The sequence below is a fragment of the Hipposideros armiger genome, unplaced genomic scaffold (assembly GCF_001890085.2).
Source record: "Hipposideros armiger isolate ML-2016 unplaced genomic scaffold, ASM189008v1 scaffold_385, whole genome shotgun sequence".
In the NCBI taxonomy this organism is placed as follows: Eukaryota; Metazoa; Chordata; class Mammalia; order Chiroptera; family Hipposideridae; genus Hipposideros; species Hipposideros armiger.
Window position 1 is genome coordinate 766766 of NW_017731735.1, and position 7980 is coordinate 774745.

The 7980-nt window shown below is 50.8% G+C and overlaps 1 protein-coding gene across 2 annotated transcripts in view; it reads left to right on the top strand.

Annotated features, from left to right (window-relative positions):
* Positions 1-1348: 1348 nt before the first annotated feature.
* Positions 1349-7980, top strand: part of ZFHX2 (zinc finger homeobox 2) — a 31337-nt gene continuing 24705 nt past the window's right edge. For both annotated transcript variants that reach the window (XM_019663057.1, XM_019663058.1), the window contains exon 1: positions 1349-1669. The gene's annotated coding sequence lies outside the window, so the exon portion shown is untranslated. The remainder of the gene's footprint in view (positions 1670-7980) is intronic.

A 7980-nucleotide genomic window follows, 5' to 3' on the forward strand; every position in this document is an offset into this window, starting at 1 on the left:
TGCCATGACAAGCACCAATAGGCAGGAAGGAAAGGGACCCCAGCCATAACTCCTTTCACTGGCCTGCTTTTCATCTAGCATTTTCTTTTCAGTTTTGTTGTCCAGAGGAAGAAGACATAATCTCTTCCCTGAATTACAAAATCCAATCCCAGTGGGGCAGAGGCAGCAGCTGAACAGAGAGGAAAGACCAGACAGACTGTAGAGCCAGACAGAAGATGACTCCCACCTTCATTTTCTAAGTGTTTATTTTTGGACAAACTACTCCTTCTCCCTAAACCTGTTTTTTCACTGGCAAAATAGGGACTGCCTCACAGTTCTGTGTGAGGACTCAATGACAAACTGTCACATAATAAGTTCAGAATGTTAGTTTCTCCTTCCTTTTTTTCTGTGAACTCCAGGGTTTTTTCTGTTTTCTTTTTTTAAGAGAAGTAGGCTATAACAGCAAATGTGGGCTCTGGAGCAGGACCATCAAGGTTTGAACCCTGACTTTTTCACTTATTGGTCATGTGACTTGGGGCAAGTTAATTCACAGGGCCATGTGACTTGGGCCCTGGTTTCCTCAATGGGACTAGTAAAATGGGACTAGTTGTGAGGATTAAATAAGTTAATACATGTAAAAGTGCTTGGAACTGTTCCTGTGCATTCCATAAATCTTGGCAATTATTGTTATTAGAATGTAGCAGAGCTTATGAGTTGGTATACTGAAGATGAGCCCAAGGAGCCAGAATCTCTCCTCCCCCCACCCAACTCTCGGGACTCCGTAATCCCATGGAGAAGAGAGCTCTCAGACTTCAAGGTAATTGCTATGGAATAGAAGTTTCCAGTGCCCAGTTGGAAGGGAGGGTGAATTAATAAGAAGGGAGTGGGGAAAGAAAGGCCTCAGGTGGTTCTGGGAAGCTCGTAGAAGCCAGGGCTTGCTCTAGAGCTAATTTAAAACAAAACAACAAAACACACGTACGCTTTCTGCAGGCTGAAAAAAGAGAAGACAAAAGTTTAAAGCCTCCTGTCCTCTTTACAGGCACTGGCTTGAACCTGGCGCCAGAGCCGTGCAGGTGGTCCGACACACTGGCGGGCCTTGCCCTGGGGCCTGGGGTCGCGCCCATAGACCAGCGAGGCGGGAGGATTCCGCTGGGGCGGGCAGGCGAGCAGGAACGTGGGTGGACGGACTACAACTCCCGGCATTCGCCGCGGCGGGCGGGCCGCTGCACCTGCTCAGTGGGGCCGCCCCGGGCGCCTGGGTATTGATTATTCCATTGTGTGGGACGCCTCGGCTCCAGCCAGTGAATGAGGCGGAGGAGTGAGGGCGAGGAGGAGGAGGAGGAGGAGGGCAAGGAGGAGGAGGAGGAGGGCGAGGAGGAGGCAGGGAGAGAGCGAGTGCCCTGGGTGAATCAATGGAAACCCCCTCACGAAGCCGGGAAAACACTTCAGCCGCAGCCAAATAGCATTGATTATTTTCCTTCACTTCCCTCACCGCCGTGAATTTATTTATTTATTTTTTCCATCTCCGTCCCCGACGCCCCGGAGTGAGCGCTGGAGGGAGGGAGGAGGAGGGGGAAAAAAAGGAATCAACACATCGGAGAAGTCCTTTCCAAGAGCCGCCCCCTCCCCTCCCCGCCTCGCGCTGCTCGGCGGCCGCGGTTCGACTCCCGTCCCTGCTTCCAGCTGAGGTGTAAGTGCATCGATTTCCGATGCTGCTGGGGTTGGTTTTTTTTTTTTTTTTTCTCCTCTCCCTCTCTCTCTCTTCTTGCCTTCCTTGCTCTTTGGAAGCTTGAGACGGAGGGGAGAGGAGGCGCTCGGAGACTGCTGCTGGAGGGCACGGAGAGGGACGGGAAAGGGCTGGGGGAGGGGACACGGACGGACAGACAGACAGACTGAGAACCTGAGGAGAAGGAGGGGCAGGAGTGTGGGAGGGAGAGGGCGTGCGAGCGGGGATGTGGGGGGAGAGAGATGCAGGGGTGAAGGAGAGACGGGTAAGGAAGGGAAAGGCATCAAAGCTGGACCGGGAGCCAGCCGGGCAAACGGAGGGTAACGAAAGCCTAGACGGACCGCGCCGAGCTGTGCGGGTAGCGGGGGTCCCAGAGGGAAGGGGAGGCCGGGTGAGTGCGAAGGTTCGGAGCTGTCAGCCCGGAGGGGCCTGGGTCTCGGCGGCCCCCCCGCCTACCGCGGGGTAGGGGAGAAACCGCGGCAGGCAGGCGGGCTGATGGATGGGCTAGCGCGCTGGCGGTGAGGGTTGGGTGAGAGGGGACGTGGATACCCTTAATCTTCGATCTCCGTTTTTGCCTGAAGTTGAGTTTTTTGTTTATTTTTTTGGAAAAGTGCAAGGTGAGGGGAGGCCACTGCTCCACTCAAGGTGAAGCGTGTCTTTCCTGGTCCCCCAAGTCTCCATCCATTCTGTTTGCCCCCTCTCTCTTGAGTGGCCCTATAATTTTTGAGCACTTGTCCACTCTGGTCTCGCTGTGTCTGTACCCCTGCTGATCTCTGTCCATGTGTCCCTGCCTCTTGATTTTGCCATTCTTCACCTCATGCATTCTCCCCACCCATCCATCTCTGGGTCTGTATGTCACTGTCTCCACATGTGATTCTTCCCATCCAAGTGATTCTTCCTATCCAAGTGATCCTCTCCCTGTGTGTCCCTGTCACTATGTGTCATGCCTTGGCTGCCTGACTGTTCTGCCTGTCTAGGACTTCATGCCCTCTCCTTCAGGGTCCTTATGGATTTCTCTGGCCTTCTCAGGCTGCTTGGGAGTTTGCTTATCAGTCATGATAGTGGTAGTCACTGGTCAGGGGCCTGGAAGAGTCCAAGGATGGAGCAGACATGCTCCCCGCTAAGGACTCCGGTGCCCTTGCAGCATGGCCAGGACAGCCTCCACTTCTACCATCATCCAGGAAGCTTTGGAACTTCCTAGCATTGTTGACTGTCCCCTTGACCATATGCCTGTCTCCCTCCTCCCCAGAGGACCTCACCTCTAGTCTCCTATGAGTCATCTGCCTCTCCAGGAGCTTCCCACCATAAACCTCTTCCTTGATGACTATTTTGCTCCCTACCCTCACTTTACCATTGTGTATTTTTTCTGTTTCCCCATTTTATTTCATCCCTTTCTTTCCATCCCCATCACCCTTGCCTATTTTCCACCTTTGTTCCCATAATCTGCCACCTTCCTACCCTTCCGCCTTGGTTATTCTAAGTTCCTTTTATCCCTTATCCTCTCACCCAGCATTTTAACCCCAGCCGCAGAAGGTACCAGAGAGCAAAAGGCTGAGAGAGGTTGGCAGTATGGTTTGTGAAGGTACATCAATAGGCCAAGAAATCAATTTAATGGGTTTCCTGAGGCATATAACCCCTTCATCAGTCAGGGCCATTATGCCCACGAACTGTCAACTTGATTTTGGAAGGGGACGTTCTCTAGGACTCTGAGCTCCACCCTGCTTGCTTGCCCCTCATTCTTCAGTTCATTCTAGTGGCTTAGTCTTCACTTTCCAGTTTCTCTTCATCCTGTGCTCCTGCTAGTATCATATTTGGATTCAGCATGATTTATTTCCAAGGCAGTTTTCATTAGTATGACAGAAGCGACTTTATGCAAGGGGCCAGGTTCATTCAGCCTAAAGAATGAGAAAGGTGGATAGAATCAGGCGAGTTTACCTTGTTTTAATCCCATCATTGTTTTTCCAGACCTCAGGAGCTTGGAAGGGTAAAAAGAGGAGGTAGATATGGAGAGAAGATGGAAGATTTCAGCGGTGAACAGAGTTATAGAAAGGAAGGAGAGGCTCGATGCAATAAATGCGTGGGGTGGAAAAAAATGCATGCCATGAGGAATGTGCAAAGGAAGGAAAGAAAATTCATGTGGAATGAGGGGCAAGGGAGGAACCAAGGGGTGATTAATGAAAAACGATCTGATAGTGATATAGAAAGAAAGAGGGAGAGAAATGATAAAAATATTAAGGAGGACGTCAACAGAAAAAGCAACACGAAATTAATACAATGGTAAAGTGGGTGAAGGGAGAAACTGAAGAATATGATGAGGTGGAAAAGAGTGTGGTACAAAGAAGGTAAATGGAAGGCAGACGAGGTGGAAAAGAGTGTGGTACAAAGAAGGTAAATGGAAGGCAGACGAGGAGTGCTGGAGCAGATCAGAGCTTCACAGAGCTTGGTAGGGGGGAAGAGGAGATGGTGAGGTATCAAAGGAAACAAATGCCACTGGTGTGAGAAGGACACAGCATGACTGATGCAAAGAGCACTGCAGGAGGGGTGATTTGGAAAAAAGGCAGAGCAGAAATACCACTGGGTGAAGCCCCAAAAGAGAGATGCCAAAGGAGAGGGCGACAGCACACACAGCTATCTAGTGAAGAGAAAGGGAGAGCCTTACAAGCATTCATTCCTTTGGCCAAATCACTCATTACCCCACCAAAGGCCTTTGCATTTCATTCCCAAACTAGGGGAACACAAGCAGAGAGATGAAAAAGTAGAATTCCAATTTACTTTAGTTGATGAACTTGAATCTCTCTAGCCCCCTGAGAACCAAAGACCTCAAGCCTCTGATGTCATAAATTGCTGGAGTTGCCTTGGCAACCTGACAGGGTCCCTCCCTCCATGATGTCAGAGCAGCTGGTGTTACCTTGAGACCCACAGAGGAACAACTTTCTGCCTGGCTGGAGAGTTGTACACTTCCAGGGCCCGGGCCTGAGTCAACTCTGTAGGATTCCTGGGTCTCGACCTTGCCTCCCTGAAGCTGTTCCTAGCTCAGAATGAGGTCGTTTGAGTGCATGAGGTTCGCTAGGGCCTGCAGGAGCAAGAGGAAGGGACTTGGGGAGATAGATGGGGCATGGAGAATGGGATGGTAAGCCAGGATGGTAGGACTTAACTGGCAGGCAAAGAAGGAAGAGAACTGGAAATGGCAGCTACAGAAAATGAAAGGAGAAGGGCTTTGGAGCAGGGAGGAGACATCAAACATGTAAAATGAAACTCTTTGGCTTTAGGAATGGAGACTGAAGCTGGAAATGCAGAACAGCAGGGATCAGAGCTGTGTGAGAGTGTAAACTGACGCAGGGATAGAGAAAAGGGAAGGGTTCTGAAATGGCAGGGCACTGTAGAATTTGACTGTAGCAAAAGTGGAAAAAAAGGGACTCTGAATTGGATAGATGAAGCTGTCCAGTGAGAGGCCCCGGGTTAGTCCTGATGGCTATTGGAGCAGGGGCCACATTTGTCTAGTTTCTTACTGTTTTTCAGCACCTAGCACAGTCTGTTACACAGAAAACGCTTAGTAAATGTCTGTTGATCAAATATTGAGTGAGGGAGAGGCTAAGGGAAAGAGTTGCTCGCCTTTCACCCCATCCCTCAGGCCTAAGTTGCATAAATGGGCAATGAGAAATCAGAAATGAGGAAAAAGCTGGAGGAGAGTTAACGGAGCAACAGCGAGATCTGAGAGGATAGACTGGGTTAGGGGCACACTTGAAGGCAGCCAGGGTGGATGCTAGGGGCTTATCTGGGGAGACTTTATAGAAATAATGGGAGGAAAACATGAATGAACAGTCTTAGGAACCCAAGAGGAAGATGCGGAGGAGAGTAAAGAAAGGAGGCGGTTTCCAGAAAAGGTTGAGAGTTATTTCCCAAGACAGCAGATTTGAATTGGGAGTAACAGTCCCTACCTCACCCTGTTCCCAATCATGAAACCACAGCTGAATCGGTCATACCCATATTTATACACTGGTCACAAATAAATCAATGTCAGGCCCATCCTGAACACCCTGTCCTAACCCAGGCAATTAGAAGGAAGCCAGCATTGGCCAAGTGGGCCAAAAGGCAGAAGGAAGCAGACGTGGATGTAAGGAACCCTGTGAGGGATGGCCTTGACGCTGACTGCCCATTGTTGAATGGGTCCAGAGGTATCTTGGAGAAGAGGGGGAGCTGAGAGATGCAGAACGCACCACAACTCTGAGAGAACTCTCCAGAGAGAGGGGTGTAAATACACAGAAGCCATAGAGGAGAGAGAAGCACCCAGTCAGGGATTATAACCTGTCCTGTTCCTCTAGTGACAGTCAGGCTCTGAATGGGTTGAGGACTCTAGGAAGAGCGGGAACAAAGTGAGTGAGCTAGGAGCCCTAGGGGAGAGTCTGGCTATAATAAGAAAGGCCAGGGCAGCTGGAGAAGGGGCTGGTAGGCGGGGGCCTGAACGGAGGACAGTGGCGGCTGGATGCACTGTCAGCTGCTGCCATGGACTTGGGCAGCTCATATTTTGCAGCAGGCGACAGGCTGTCGACACGGCGGTCCTTTACCTCACTGTTAGAAACTCATTTCATTGATTTTTCCATCTTTCTTGTCTGGCTTCTCAGTCATCCCACCACTCACCTTCCCGTAGCCCCTTACCTCTCTGGGGAAAGTGCCAGGGGACCGCCTATCCACCCCTCCTCCACCCTAGGCTGGTGAGACAGCAGTGAAAGATTTAGAGGTAATCCCATTGGCTCTCAGTGTCCCCCTCATGTAGGGACTAGTCCAGAGACCAGGGCCTCTGTCTATGGTTGTTTAGGGTGCCCAGTTAAAGAGTGACAGCTGAGATCCACCTGTTCTGTTTTCACCAAGCTGTACCACTGGCATGCAGGGTACATACACCTGGAAGAAGACATCTCTTTCTAATTCCTCCCAAGACAGCTCAGCACCCTTCAGAATGTCTTTTTCAAAGTCAAAAAGGAATAGGAGCTCGCCTCTGTGTTTGGGCAGGAATATGGAATTGCAGTAAAGCTAAGGTTCCATCCTAGGAATCACCACAGGGCCACCCACTGGAATTGTGCTTGCACGGGGGGGGGGGGGGGGGGGGGGGGCCTGTGCAATTAGTAGAACATTAAGTAGCAAGAGCTCTCTAAGGAGAGAAGAGGGTGTAGGTGTGCAGTCTGGTTCCGTGTAGCATTTGGCATGCAGGGTTGGTGGGGCAGGGTGGGTGTGGGTCAGAAATTTTTACTTCATATGTGGACATTTCCCTAGTGCCTCCTCCAGTCACAGCCTGCTACCCCTAGCTTCTCCCTTTGGGGCTGGGATTGGGGTAAAGGTCAAGAGTCAATTGCCAGTCATTTGGCTTCTCAGTAAAGGAGTGCAGAGGGTAGGACAAGAGAGTTAGATTGTTTCCCTGAGGAACTGAAATGCCATTTCCAGCCTCAAATTTTTCATTCCTTGTTTTGTTGGTGACCACCCCTTACCCTAGTGTCAAGCCCAGGACCCTCTAGTTCTGTCCTTTTCCTCTGGCCTTGGGGAAGCTGTTTCTCTGGAGCCTGGTGTGTCTTGGATTTAGGCTATCTGCGCCTGGATTTTGCTGCTTTCCCTGACACCCCCATGTCTTCCTCTCTATCCAGCCACTTCAGTGTTATCACTGGACCTGCTTGGGCCACAAATGCCTTCCTTCCATCCCCAGCTTTTTCAGGCTATGTGGTTTCTGAAACCGAGAGGTAAATCCTCGAGCTTTAGGGAAAGGAGTGCACTTGAGCTTAGGAAGACAGAAGACCAGGGAAGGCCAAGGAGGTTCAGGATAGATGGGGCAGGGAGGAGTGGGAGAAGGACAGGCAGGCAGAGGGTGACAAGGAGAGGGAGTCAAAGGTAAAAACCATGTGACTTCCAGTCGGAAGAGAGGAGAGAAGGCCATAATTTAAATGAAAAAGGAGGAAGGCTGTAGGCTGTGAGGATTGAGAACAAACTGGAAGAGAGAAACCCGGAGGCTGAGTCCCTGCAGTGAAATGAAGGTCGGGAGGAGGAGGAGGATGTGTGTTTATGGGAGAGGCCTAACGGGCAAAGGCAGGAGGCCAGGCCGTCTCAGCCTCCCTGTCAGTCCTGAGTTCAGGCCGTGCTGGCTTTGACCCTTGTGGGAGGAACTGAAGTGGCAAATTAATGATGATAATGAAGTCACTGCTCCTTGTTTGTCTTTGCTGGTTTCCCCTTGAGATTTGTCCTTTGGCCAGACGGGGCAACATGGGGGAGGGGAGGGACAGCCGCAGAGAAGG